Consider the following 13,309-nt stretch of genomic DNA (forward strand, 5'->3'; position numbering starts at 1 on the left):
GATGCGTCCACAGGCCTTTCAGCCGGACCCTCTGCCCTGCTCTGGCGGGAGGGGAGCCCATGGGGCCGGAATGGATGTGGAAAGTGCTTTGAAAACTCACAGCGGGAGGCGAGGACAGAGCGTCTGGAGCCCGCGGGGCTGTGGACAGAGGCTGCGAGGGAAAGGGCAGGGCCTAGCACTTTGTGCCATTTACTGTCGACTCGCGGCTCCGGAAAGGCCAGGGCATCAAATATTTACCAACGCGGCAGGAAACATTAACCTTCAGGCGCACATGCTTAACGACCTGAGGCCAGGAGGGGAGAGGGGGGAAGGAGGCTACATGCAGGGCAGGAAGAATGGAGCCCCAGCGCCAGGGACAGCTCTCCCCGAGCCCCTCCCCCTGCCAGAGCCAGAGAGCCACGGCCCTGTTCCCTCTCCCTCACTTGACCCTGTCTGCCTTCCCACCGCTGGTGCGTCCCCAGGGCAGGGCTCTGTGGGGTTGCTTTAGCTGCTCTATCCCGGCCCTGAGAACTTGGGGGGCATGTGCCTTCTCTGGCTGAGCCTGCTGACTGTCTTGTAAGGACCCCTGTGATTACACTCGGCCCATCCGGCTAAGCCAGGACAGTCTCTCCCCCCAGCCCCCCAAGGCCCACAGATTCACACCACACAATCTCTTCTGCCATCTGAGGCCACATTCAAGGTTCTGGGACCAGGACAGGGACCTGGCTGGGGGCATTAATCGTGCTTACATGGAGGGCCACAGAATAGGCTGACGGCCCCCTTCTATCATCATTACGCAAGCCCACCTCCTCCATGCAGCCTCCCAGGACTGCACCTTTTGTAGCTAAGAGCTCTGTCTGGGGGATTCCGATGGGATTGCCATCTTCTTGCCCCGACGTGCTCTCATCCCTGTGCTGGCTGCTCCTTTGTAAGATGTGGGAGTCGCGCCTTCTCTCAGTGTTGCTGCGAGGTGCTGTAAGCGCTAAATAACTGCCAGCTGTCACCATCTCCAGGCGCCTGGCCTGCCTTCCCCTGCAGTCAGTCCTGTGGTGCCCGAGACTGTGCTTGTCCCGTGTCAGGGACTCTCAGCGGCTGGGAATGATCACTGCTATTCAGACTGCCAGGTGCTCTCTCTGAACTCCCTTCCCTGCCCCCACCCAGGCTGCTGCCCTGCCTCAGGGGGGCCCTTGCGGCCCCTGCAGCTGGCAGCCCAGGCTGGACTCCCAGCCCCACCACCAACTCAACACTGCGTGACCCTGGGAAGGTGGCGTTACCTCCCTGAGCCTCAGTTTCCTCACCTGTAAGTGGGGGAGCGCTGCGAGAGGCCACACACGGCAGAAGCGCCCAGTACAGGCAGCCCCCACTCTGCCTCCGTTAGAATCAGGAAGGACCCTCCGAGTCCACTCCCCAGAGCCCTTGGTCGTCCAATGCCCTCAACTGCAGTGGAAGCGCCTGGTGGTCACCTCACCCGGCTCCGCCCTGCCCGGAGCACCGGTGTGCCCGCTGGGCTCCTCCGAACGGCCTGGCTCAGGCTGCGCCCGCCTCCTGGGGTGCCTTCCCAGCTCTCTGACTCACCCTGCTCGTGAATGGGGGTGTCTGAGGAAGGCACCCCGGGAAAGCCGACAGACGGGCCCCGGGACGGCTGCCCGGCCCTTTTGGACGTCGGCGGCGTTTGGATCAGTGCCCTGCTGACCGGCATCTCGCTGATCCGAATCTCCATCTCACCCACGTGGCTGCAATAAGTGGGCTCGACCATATGGCCCTGGGGACCCCACTAGTAGGCTGACCGCTGAGTGGGATTGCTGGTCAGAGGGCGTGCGCATCTGTCGCTTTGCTCCGCGTCACACTGCCTTCCCCAGAAGTGACCCCCGCGTCCCTCCCACCAGCCGAGCGGCCGGCAGCCCAGACTTCCCCCGCAGCACACAGCGCGGGCTGTTTGATCTTTGCCGAGGGAAGAGTGGGAGCATGGGAGTTCCCTCCCGGCGCCCGGACTGTCTCGTTACGGCTTTCATGTGCACGTCTCTTGTTTCAGACTTTGAATGTGCAATTTGCCAGTTTCTCTCTTTCTTCTTGGCAGTTACTCTGTGTCGCTTCTCGGGTCCTCTGTGTCATTCCCTTTCCCTGGAAATCCACCCATTTCATCGAGGCTCTGATCTGGTTGGGCAGAGTTGAGTGGTAGGCCCCTGGGTCCTCTAGTTAACGTCTGTTCTCCCTTTACTGCGCAGCGGCTCTGTGCCGGCACCATCACAGCCCTGGGGACATAGCAGGGGGCCCAAACCGATGGAAGCCCCATGTTTCTGGAGCCTACGGACAATTGGAAAAGGACCTGCGTGAAATAAACGGACTGCTGGATGGGGATCGTGCTGGGGACAGAGACAGGGTGTGGGCAGCAGGGAGTTACAGGGGGCTGCGTCCTGAGTAGGGCTCAGAGCGGGTCTCCGGGTCGGGTGACTTGGAGATGAGGGGGACGCTGGTGTGCATCTGGGAGCGGAGCAAGAGCTGCTGGTGCGGGCTGTGGGCCAGCCCAGCTTCTCTGGGGAACAGAACCAGTCAGATGGAAGTGTGTAAGGGATTTGCTGTGAGGACCCGGCTCCTGCAGGGATGGGGGCGGGACGTGCCAAGGGCCACCGTTGGCCCATCCCAGGCCCAGGAGAGCCACAGTGTAGGTTCTGGTTGGAGTGTGAAGGCCAGAGAACCAGGGGAAACCATCGTGTAAGCTCCAGCCCAAGTCCAAGTGTGAAGGCAGGAGAGACCGACGGCCCGGCTCCAAGACAGTCATGCAGCCCGGCCGGCGTGGCTCTAAGGTTGCGGGTCGACCTATGAACCAGGAGATCATGGTTGCGGGCTCAATCCCCGGCGGGGGGCATGCAGGAGGCAGCCAGTCAATGACTCTCTCTCTCTCTCTCTCTCTCTCTCTCCATCTCCCTTCCTGTCTCTCTAAAAAAAAAAATCAATAAAAACATTTAAAAAGAAAAAGACAGTCATGCAGAGGGCACACTCCTCCCTCCGCCTACTAGTCCTATCCCATCCGCCCTCAGTGGACGGGAGGCGGCCCACCCACATGGGGAGTCCATCTGCTGGACCCAGTCTACCTATTCGAATAGGAACCCATCCAGAAACGCCCTCCCGGGCCCAGGAACAATGTTTAGCCAGATATCTGGGCGCCCGTGTCCCGGTCAAGTTGACCTGTGAAATGAGGAGTGACCAGAGGGAGGTCAGGGATTTGACGGGAGAGGACGCAGAGGAAGGGTTTGGCTTCTCCTCAGAGTGAGCTGGGAGCCGCTGAGGGTTTGCGTGTCAGCCTCTGAGGCAGGTTTTCACAGGGTCCCCGTGGCTGCTGCGTGGAGAGCGGGCCGAGGGGCTGCCGTGAGGAGCCGGGTGAGAATCCTGCTGGCTTGGCCCACGGAGGCCAACGCGGTGGGAGGAAGTGCAGGGTTTATGGGTTTATCTGAAGGGAAGGGGGCAACGGGATTTGCTGATGGATCTGGTGTGGGGTGTGAGGGAGGGAGAGGGGCCCCAGCTGCTCTGGGACTCCCGTGTGAGCACCTGGCAGGAGGGAGTGGCACTTGCTGAGGTCAGGAAAACCGCGGGAAAAGCGGGTCTGGGGAGAACAATCTGGGTTGTAGTTTGGGGCGTGTCCAGTTTGGGGCGTGTCCAGTTTGGGGATGTCCAGTAGGGGATGTCAGGTAGGCAGGACAGAGCCTGGAGCCCAGGTGGGAGCTTGAGACCCGAGAGCGCTCCGTGTGCAGTGCTTAGATCCTGGGCATGAGATGAAGGCCTCAGGAGAGAGGCTGGAGTGTCCCGGACGAGGAGGAGTGAGCAGCCGGGCCAGTTCTGCCAAAGGAGGGCCGAGAAATGACCACTGGATGCAGGGACACGGAGGCCTCTGGGACCGTGCAGCACAGCTGGACAGAGGCCCCTCTGGAGAGGTTAAGGGGCAGGGGGGAGCGGAATTGCGCAGCAGCAGTGAGATAACTTCCCCGTGGTCACTTCCTCCCTCTGCTGTAGCAGGTTCACCAACAGCTAGTAAGTTTCATTGGTTTTCAAAAAGGACCAGACGTTGGATTTATATCTTCCTTCCTTCCTTTTACTGTTTTTACCTTCATTTCCGTCTTAATTTATCAGTTTGCTCGTTGATGCCTTCTTTGGGTTTATCTTGCCTTTCTTTTCAAACTCTTGGAGTGGGATGGCTAATTCCTGTTCTCTTGTTTATTGATAGCAATGTTTAAAGCCGTAGATTTTCCTCTGAGCATGGCCTTGGCTGCATCCTCCAAGTTCTGAACCGTAATGCTTTTATTTTTATAATTGTCTAGATATCCTTGATTTTTTTTCTTTTTCGTTTGTTTTTTTTTTCTTTTTGTTTTTTTTGTTTGTTTGTTTTTGTTTTTTGTGTGTTTTTTTTGCTCTCTCTTTGATTCAAGCGTTAGTTTTAAAGAGTTTTTAAACTGAGTGGTAGAGTTTTTTGGTTTGTGGTTTTGTTATTAGATATTTTCAAAATTGTGATCAGAGAACGTTGGCTTTTTGGAATTTACTTTCTTTTTGGCCTAATTGTCATTTTATATGTATGCATTTTTAAGGGTATTTGAACAGAAAGTAGATTCTGTTTCTCACACACACACACACACACACGTCATTAATTTGACTATTTGGTTCCATATATCCTTACGCATGTTTTTGCCACCTTTATCTGTAATGGACTGAGAAAGGTGAATTAAAATGCACGGATACTAGAATATTCTGTGTTTTTATTTCTACGTTTCCATTAGTTCTTGCTTGATGACTGTTGAAGCTATGTTACTTGGTGCACAGATACTCATTACTTTAGATCAGGGGTCCTCAAACTTTTTAAACAGGGGGCCAGTTCGCTGTCCCTCAGACCGTTGGAGGGCCGGACTATAGTTTAAAAAAAAAAACTATGAACAAATTCCTATGCACACTGCACATCTCTTATTTTGAAGTAAAAAAAACAAAACGGGAACAAATACAATATTTGTATTTGCATGTGGCCCGCGGCCGGAGTTTGAGGACCCCTGCTTTAGATCCTTGATCCCCGCACAGCGCCCCCCTTTTTTTCTCGTTCAGCATTTGTTGCCCTGACTTCAGCTTTCTCTACTGCTCAGATAAAGACCCCTGGCTTCTCCTGGTTTGCATTTGTTTGTTATGTTCCTGCCCATCCTTCTCACCCCCTCCCCTCCCCCCAACGGTGTTTCTGTTGTTTATTTATCCAGAGGAACTATTGCTCGGCTCAAATATTCAGGAACACGGGTCAGTGACAAACGCCCGTGGATTCAACCCAAAGACATTCTTTTTTTTAAAAAATATATTTTATTGATTTCTTACAGAGAGGAAGGGAGAGGGATAGAGAGCTAGAAACATCGATCAGCCGCCTCCTGCACACACCCCACTGGGGATGTGCCCGCAACCAAGGCACATGCCCTTGACCGGAATCGAACCTGGGACCCTTCAGTCCGCAGGCCGACGCTCTATCCACTGAGCCACACCGGTCAGGGCCCAAAGACATTCTAAACATCCCAAGGTCACTCCACCCTCGGAAAGAGCCCCGCCTCAGCCTCCATGGGATTTACTCGCTGTGGATCCTGCGACGCCTCCGCTCAGGCTCAGCCACAGCAGGCGAGAGGAGCTGCAACGCCGGGACACGACGATGGCCCCACCCACACGCAGTCTGGATGGAGGACGGGGCGGCCCCATTTTCTAAATTTCATCAAATACTTAACATAAGTTTACCATTGAACCGTTCGCGTGCACTGTCCCGTGGCCTTCAGCCTGTGTACTTGTGGCGCAGCCATCGCCGGAACTCCCTGTCCTCTGTCCATTCTTTTAGAGCAGTGGTTCTCAACCTTGGCTGCACATTACAATAACCTGGGAATCTTGTTAAAATCCTGATTTCTGGGCCCCATCATTAGTAACAAAGAAACAGAATTTCCGGAGGATGAGGCCCAGAAATCAGGATTTTAACAAGATCCCCAGGCGATTGTAATGTGCAGCCAAGGTTGAGAACCACTGTTTCAGAGCAAACCTTTCGGAATCCTTCTCCCTTCCCTGAGTGTTGTTTGGAATCTGGTCTGAGAGTCTTTTTTTTTTCTTCCTTCAGCAAGTGTGTGCGGCTCATTCCCATTTCCCGAGATGGCAGGCACAGTTGGTCTCGGTTCTGTCACCATAGTTTTGATACGCTTTCTGCTTTTATAGTTTTTGTGGGGGTTGTCAATTTTCACCATATGGTCTCTGTTTTCTTTTTTATGTATATGTCTTCTGACAATATGGAAAGCTGTGTTTTTATCCCCTGGATATCTTCATAATTATACTGTGATATTCTACCCTTAATCATCTATTTCTAGACAATGTTTATTTTCTCCCTATTATGAACAGCGTCCAAATAAAGATATTCTACTTTTCCTTTCTTCCTCCAAATGGTGTTAGTTGATTATATTATTTTCCTATTTGCCTTTGTACTTCTAATGTTACTTACACACCTAAAGGATGCTTTAGGCCCAGCCAGTGTGGCTCAGTGATTGAGCATTGATCTATGAACCAGGAGGTCACGGTTCGATTCCCAGTCAGGACACATGCCTGGGTTGTGGGCTGGCTCACCAGTAGGGGGCGTGCAGGAGGCAACTGATGAATGATTCTCATCATTGAGGTTTCTATCTCTCTCTCCCTCTCCCTTCCTCTCTGAAAGCAATAAAAATATATTTAAATGAGTCTTTAGACCTCCAACCATAAATGAGTAAGACATAGTTTATCTCTCCTTCTCGCCTCTACATTTCTTATTTATATCAGCTCTCTGTTTTCTCTCTCATTCTTTTCTGTCACAGTCACAGTCCGTACGTTGGATTCAGACATAGATTCTTACTGCCGGCGCTCTTGCCAGAGTTACTCCCTCTACCCTAAGTCTGTTCTCTAGTAGTTACATAAGAAGGGACCCTGGGAACTATAATTCACAAATATTGTTCAAAATTTTTTCTGTTGACTTTATACGTAAAGGATGGTTCATCTGGGCTTTAGCTTCTTCGTTCATTCATTCATCCATCCACTTAAATATTGATTAAGCCTCTACTAGATGCCAGTTACTGTTCTAAACCCTGGCAATACAAAAATAACCACAGCGCACAGGCACCGTGGACTCCCTGTAGCTGGTAGGGGAGGGGTGAGCAGTCCGCTAGGCCCGTCGGTAAAGCAGCAGGCGTGCCGGACAGATGTGCTGGGAGAAGGAGAAGGAGAAAGCCGGGGGGGGGGGGGGGCACTGGGACCTGGCTGTGCTCTGTGCAGCAGCGGGAGGCTCCGTGGAATCTCCCCTGCGTTGTGCACAGAGTTGGGGGTTGGCTCAGCCCCGTGAAGTAGGACTCGTTCCAGAAAGATGGGCTGTGTGGCCTGTCAGAGCCCCTCCCCCACCCCCACCCCCACCCCCACCCCCACCCCCGCACCCGTGGATAGCATGCACTGGTGCTTAGAGCAAGACGGGTCATCAGTGAAGAGCTTGAATAAGATGTAAGTGGCCCTCCCGGCCAGGGCAGCTCGGTGGGCTGGACGACGTCCTGTGCACCAGAAGGTGCCAGTTCAACCCCCAGTCTGGGCACAGGGCCGGGCGGCGGGCCTGATACCCGGTAGGGACGGTGCAGGAGGCAGCCGATCAATGCTTCGCTCTCATATCAGTGTTTCTCCCTCTCCCTTCCTCTCTCTCTAAAAATTAATAAGAAATTCTTTTTAAGAAAGAAAACATATGCAAGTAGCAGCAAGCCAGCTGCACTGGTGTGGCGCTGGGGAGCCAGTGGGCACCACCGGAACCAGGTGTCTCCCTGCTTTCAATTCCACTTGCGTGAGTGAGGGCCCTTCCTTCTCCTGCTCGCCTAGGTTAGTGTCCCCCTCCCAGGGGACTTCCACTTACATGGCATTGGCCAGGCTGGGTCATGTGATCACCCCTATCTGCAAGGGAGTCTGGGAAGGTGAGTTTCGTGACTGGGTAATTGCCCTACCCATGGATATAAGACAGGGAATTTGCAGTGCCTCCCGCCGATGGAGTCTGTGCTCCTGTTCCTCGCTGCCCTGGTGTGGAGGCCATTTTGACGGGGAGAAAGGGCTAAAGCCGCTCAGCTCTGCCAATCAAATCTGTAATCGCCCGTCCCTGTGCCGGGAGTCCCTGGCTGCCTCCCCATGACTTCGTGTGATATGGTCGTATCCAGTGGGGTGATTGCACGATTCATATAATGGCTCTTTTTGTAATTCTGAATGATATCAGGATCTGTCCTTAATAACTTTTAGTTTGTTACAGCAAAGGTGACCATGTAGCTTATCATCAGAATCAGAAAACTGTTGCGTGTGAAAGGGGAGCAATATTAAAAATTATGCCAGAACAACAGCCACTAACCGGGATGTCCCAAGCCAGGACGTCTTGTTGAGGTAGATGAACACTGTTGGCTTTGTAAGTTGGCCTGAAGTCTCACAGACTGAAAATGTCTGCGCTCTCTGAGCTAATCATTAGCCTGTTGATTCCTTGGATTTTCTATGTGTATTACTGGCAAACAGTTGGTTTGGGGAGTCTCTGACATCCTATGCTTTTTTCTTGTCTTATTGCATGGGACAGGGTTGCTAGTACTATATGGAACCACTAGAGGCCTGGTGCACGAATTCGTGCATGGGTGGGGTCCAGCCAGCCTGTCCCCGATTGGGATGGGGGGGCAATCAGGGGTGGGGCTGGTGGGGGGGAGGGGCCATGGGTGGTTGGCCAGCCAGCCCCTCCCCCTGGTCGAACTCCCGGTGGAGGGGACAATTTGCATAGTGGCCTTTTATTATATAGGATCGTCAACAGGCTTGCTTGTCTTGCTTCCAGTCTTCAAGTCAAACATTCCTCAATTCCCGGAAGACAAAGGCAGGTCACGGGCTTAGAGAAGAACTGGCTCCTCCTGGCACTGAGGCCTGAGAGAAAGGTCCCCGGTGTGTCCCCATGGAGGAGGCACCACTGATACTGTTCCCTTCTGCCCCCCCCCCCCCCAGAAAACCCTTCGCCGTGCCTCAGGACTGGGAGCTGAGACCGAAGTGCCCGGCACAGCCTCCACGGAGAACAACTTCCACAGAGACGCCAGGGAGAGCGGAGGCGGCCGCGGCGGTGGCAGCGGAGAGAGGACCTCCTGTACCCCGAACCCCGTTCTGCAGACTTCTAAGACTAGGAGCAAACTCAGGAGTGGGGGTCCCGGGGTGCAGGGAGGGGGTTCTGAGCCACCCGTTCACAAGCAATAGTCCCATTTTGGGCTGGTGGCTTCTGAGAGGGGACGCCACTGTGGACTCGAGAGGGCCAGCGCAGAGCTGCCCTGGCCAGCTCCGGCCGGAAGGATGGAGGCCTGGGCGCCATGTCCACGGTTCCCTCGCCTCTGTTCCCCCCGATAGCGGCTCGTGGGCCTGTGCCTGTCAGAATACCGAGTGTGTGTGCGCGTGTGCGTGCGTGTGTGTGTGCGTGTGTGCGCATGTGTGACTTGGGTGTTCTTTTTGTTTGTTTGGTTTTTACTGGGTCCCTCCACGTTCTCGGGTGGGCGCGTGCCGCCATGTGGGGGGGTCCTCGCCGGCACCCGGGCCCCAGGGTTTTGCTGCAACTGGCAGCTGTGAGCCGGACAGGGTCGGCAAGCTCAGGGCCTGGGCCTGCTGTGTCTTGGGGGGACGCCGGGACTTGAAACCTCCAGGGAGGGTTCATTGTCACGGGAGTCGGTCCCATAACAACAGTGACAACAAGGGACGTGTCTCCGACTGTCCGAGGGGCAGGCACCAGGTCGGTGTGTGCACAGCTTCCCCCTCCACCCGTGAGGGAGTGCGGGGAGCCGCCTGCAGAAACCGCGCCAGGCAAGGAGGGTGCCAGGGTCACACACAGTGACGGGGGCCAGCCCCTCGGTTTGATGTCGGGGGTGTAGGAACCCAGAGTCCAAGCTTCCAGCCGAGGGCACCCCCAGCATAGTCCGGGGCCACCTCCCGGTCGCTTCCCAGTGGACGGGCCACCCCCCAAGTTCTCCACCACCACGGCCCAGACCCCGGTTCACGCAGCACGCTCTGTGAGCACCTGCTGTGCCAGGCCCACGCTGGGCGGTGCTGGGCGAGAGAGGAGTCCCGCGGTCCTCACTCCTGCCCCGGGGAGCTGCCACCGGGAGACGGCGGGGGGAGTGGGAGGAGAGACAGACACACAGCTCTTTTCCAGACGGGGCGACGAGCAGTATGGAAACCCAGAGGGGAAGGTTCTAGAAACCCTTCCATTTTCAGGTGGGACTGTCACACAGTCCTGGATGCCTGTAACATTCACCCACAGAGCTCACCACGGCCACTGCCCATCTGTGCCCCGGGCACACAGGCGGGTGTCACCCAGGAAGGGATCACGTCAGCCCCGAGGGCCACGCTGCCAGTGTAGACACACTCGCCCACGGGTGTCAGGGATGCTGACATCGCCCCGGGCCTGCTCAGTAAACCGTGTTCCCCTCGGGTCGCGTGTCCTCGCTCAGCCAGACCCAGTGTTCCCACACCCAGACTCCATCACACAGGGTGAGCAGGCGGGGCCCTGCCAGCCGGGCAGAGGGGACGGAGCAGAAGAAGGAGGACCCAAGGGGGGTGGGGGGGAGCGCTGTGCCGGGAATCCAGTCACAATATGTGCGTGGGGGCCGCGTGGAGCCGGGGCCACCTGGGAAGGCCTTTCTAAGTGGGTGCCAGGCAAGCCCAGGTCTGAGCGCTAAGCAGGAGCCAGCCATGGGGCAGGCGATGAGCATCGCAGGCGGAGGGAATAGCCAGTGCCAGGCCCTGAGGCAGCAGCAGGCTCCCCGATTCAGGGAATCGGAAGAAATCTGGGGGCTGGGCCCAGCGGGAGTGCGGGGCGGTGAGGGTGCGAGAGCCCGGGCCGGTTTGCTGTGCCTCAGCCCCATGCAGGGACGAAGCAGAAAGAACTTGCCGGGTGCGACATGTTTAACCTACAGCCAGGCTCTTCAGCCCCTCAACAGCCCCACCGAGAAGGGACTTTCCCCATTTTATGGACTAGGAAACTGAGGCTCAGGGGTCACGAGGCTTGCCCAAGGCCCCACGGGCAGGCTGTGGCAGACCCAGGCCATGGCTCCAGCCCCGTCTCCTCCAGCCTGTGGCTCCAGGGCCCAGGTGGACCGCTCAGCGGAGGCAAAGTGGGGGAACCTGCGCTTGGGGTCTTGACTTGGGGGTGGGCACAGCTTCCTTTCCCTCGGATGCCAGTCATGCCAGGACATGGGCCGGGCCTTGTCCGGGCGGAGAAGCAATGGCCGGGGGAGGGGCGTGCTCAGCAGCCAGTCAGCCCAGCTGGATCAGCCCACACCTGCATCCTATGTGCGGAGCCTCGGACAACAGAGGAAGCTATCCCCGGGGCTCAGGGGAGGAGGGCACAGGACCCACAGCCTGACATCGGCTCTGCGTTAAGAGCAGTGTGACCCGGGCATGTCCCGTGCCCTCTCTGCCCTCCGTCTCCCTGTGGGTAAGAGGACGGAGCCAGACCAGGCACGCAGGGGGCTGGCATGGTGAGCTTCCTGTGGCTCTGGGTGAGGCTCACGCAGCTGCTCATGCCCTTTCTCTGCCAAAACGGAGCTGCTGGCCTTGCCTCCCTGCCCGGAGGCCTGGAGCCAGAGGTCACTGTCCCGTGGACCGGCTGGGGCTGGAGTCCCTGCTCTGCAGCCGGGATTGACAGCCTGCAGGAGGCGGGACAGACCCCAGGCAGCTGGCGGTACAGGGGCAGCCCCGCCCCGTCCCTGCGGTGGCCTTGGGCAGGCCCCCTCCTCTCTCTGAGCCTCAGTTTCTCACCTGGCAAGTGTACGGGATGGGACGCGGGGGGAAGGTCACAGCGCTCGCTGCCGTGGGCTGAGGTGAGGGGGTGAGGGCAGTGGGTGGGGGGTGAGGAGCCCTGCAGCTGTCGAGGGTTCCCCCAAACCCTGCGGGACCCCGGTCGTCCCCACAAAAACCTGTCCCCATCCTACTGTGGCGGGCGGACATGCCCGTGAGCAGGGTCCTGAGGAGACGGTGCGGGGCAGTGACAGTTGGAGGGGAGATGGCGAGGGCTAGCGATTTTCAGCGACTCCAGACCTGACTGTTCAAGTTGCCTCTGTTTCCTTCTTATGTGAGCTTCTGGCCGTCACCACGTCGTTTGTGACAGTGACAACAACAATGGCACAGAAGGGAAAAAGCAGAGAAGGACACCCCCCAGGAGCGGGTCCCGGCTTCTGGTGACCCCCGTGTCCACAAGCACTTCTCCCGCGGGAGCCGTCAGTCCCCAGCGCCCCGCTTCCCTCGCGTCCGGATCGGGGTCGCTGTGTGCACTCTGCACACGGGCCTTGCCCTCCCCCGCTCTGAGCTCGCGCTGCCCCAGCAGCCGGGCCCCGGGACCGCCTGAGCTCCGGCCGCTCGGAGCTGAGCAGGACCAATATGAAACAGGCCTTAACTGAAAACACGCACATGCACACGCACACGCGCGCACACACACACACACAGGCGCGGTGCACGCACACACGCGTGCACGCGTCACACACGCGATTCTGCAGGTAGATCCTGTCTCTCTCGCGGTCCCTGTTGCTTTAGGAAAAGAGCAGGCGGGCAGCTAGCGGGCCGAGTGGCATTTCCTCTCACCATACGGACAACTCTGCAGGCCAGTGTGGGCCCCAGGACCGGGAAGACGGACTCGGGGGGTTCGGGGGAACGTGGACAGAAATGGAGGTGGAGACGCTGCTGAGAAGCTTGCGGCTCACCAGCAGGTCCCAGCTCCACGTAGGTCCCTTCAGGCTTGAGGCTGTGGGGGTGGCCGTGCCCAGCACTGTCCCCATCTCCCCAGCAGAGGCCACGAACCCCCGTCCACGCCGGGAAGGTGTCCCGGCCCCTGGCCCAGTGCCTCCCCGCCCCCATGTCTACAGGAAGTTGTGCCGTAAGACACGCTCCCCAGGGCCACAGGCTTAAAAACCCTGTTGGCTTTTGTTAATGTTTTTCAACCCGGCTGGCTGGTCTCTGTGGCAGGAAGGGAGCCCTGGGCGCCTGCAGGGTGGCGTGGCGAGGCCTCAGCACGAGCCCCACGCGGAGGTCGGGGCATTGCCTGTGGGCTGAGAGGCAGCCAGGTCATCGCTGAGCCGCCTCTGGGGCCCTCGCCGCCACGCCCGTCGGGTTGGAATAGTGGCGGCGACTCCCAGGGGTTCTTGGTCTTACTGCTCACCTGGAGGGCATCAGAGGGGGTCTGCCTGGTCCCCACGGACATCTGAAAGGTCAGGGGGAGCCGAGCCCCCAGGGAGGGGGTGGCACTGTGGCCACTGCCATCTGCAGCCCCGGAACGCCACCAGGAGGGGTGGTG

The sequence above is a fragment of the Myotis daubentonii genome, chromosome 2 (assembly GCF_963259705.1).
Source record: "Myotis daubentonii chromosome 2, mMyoDau2.1, whole genome shotgun sequence".
In the NCBI taxonomy this organism is placed as follows: Eukaryota; Metazoa; Chordata; class Mammalia; order Chiroptera; family Vespertilionidae; genus Myotis; species Myotis daubentonii.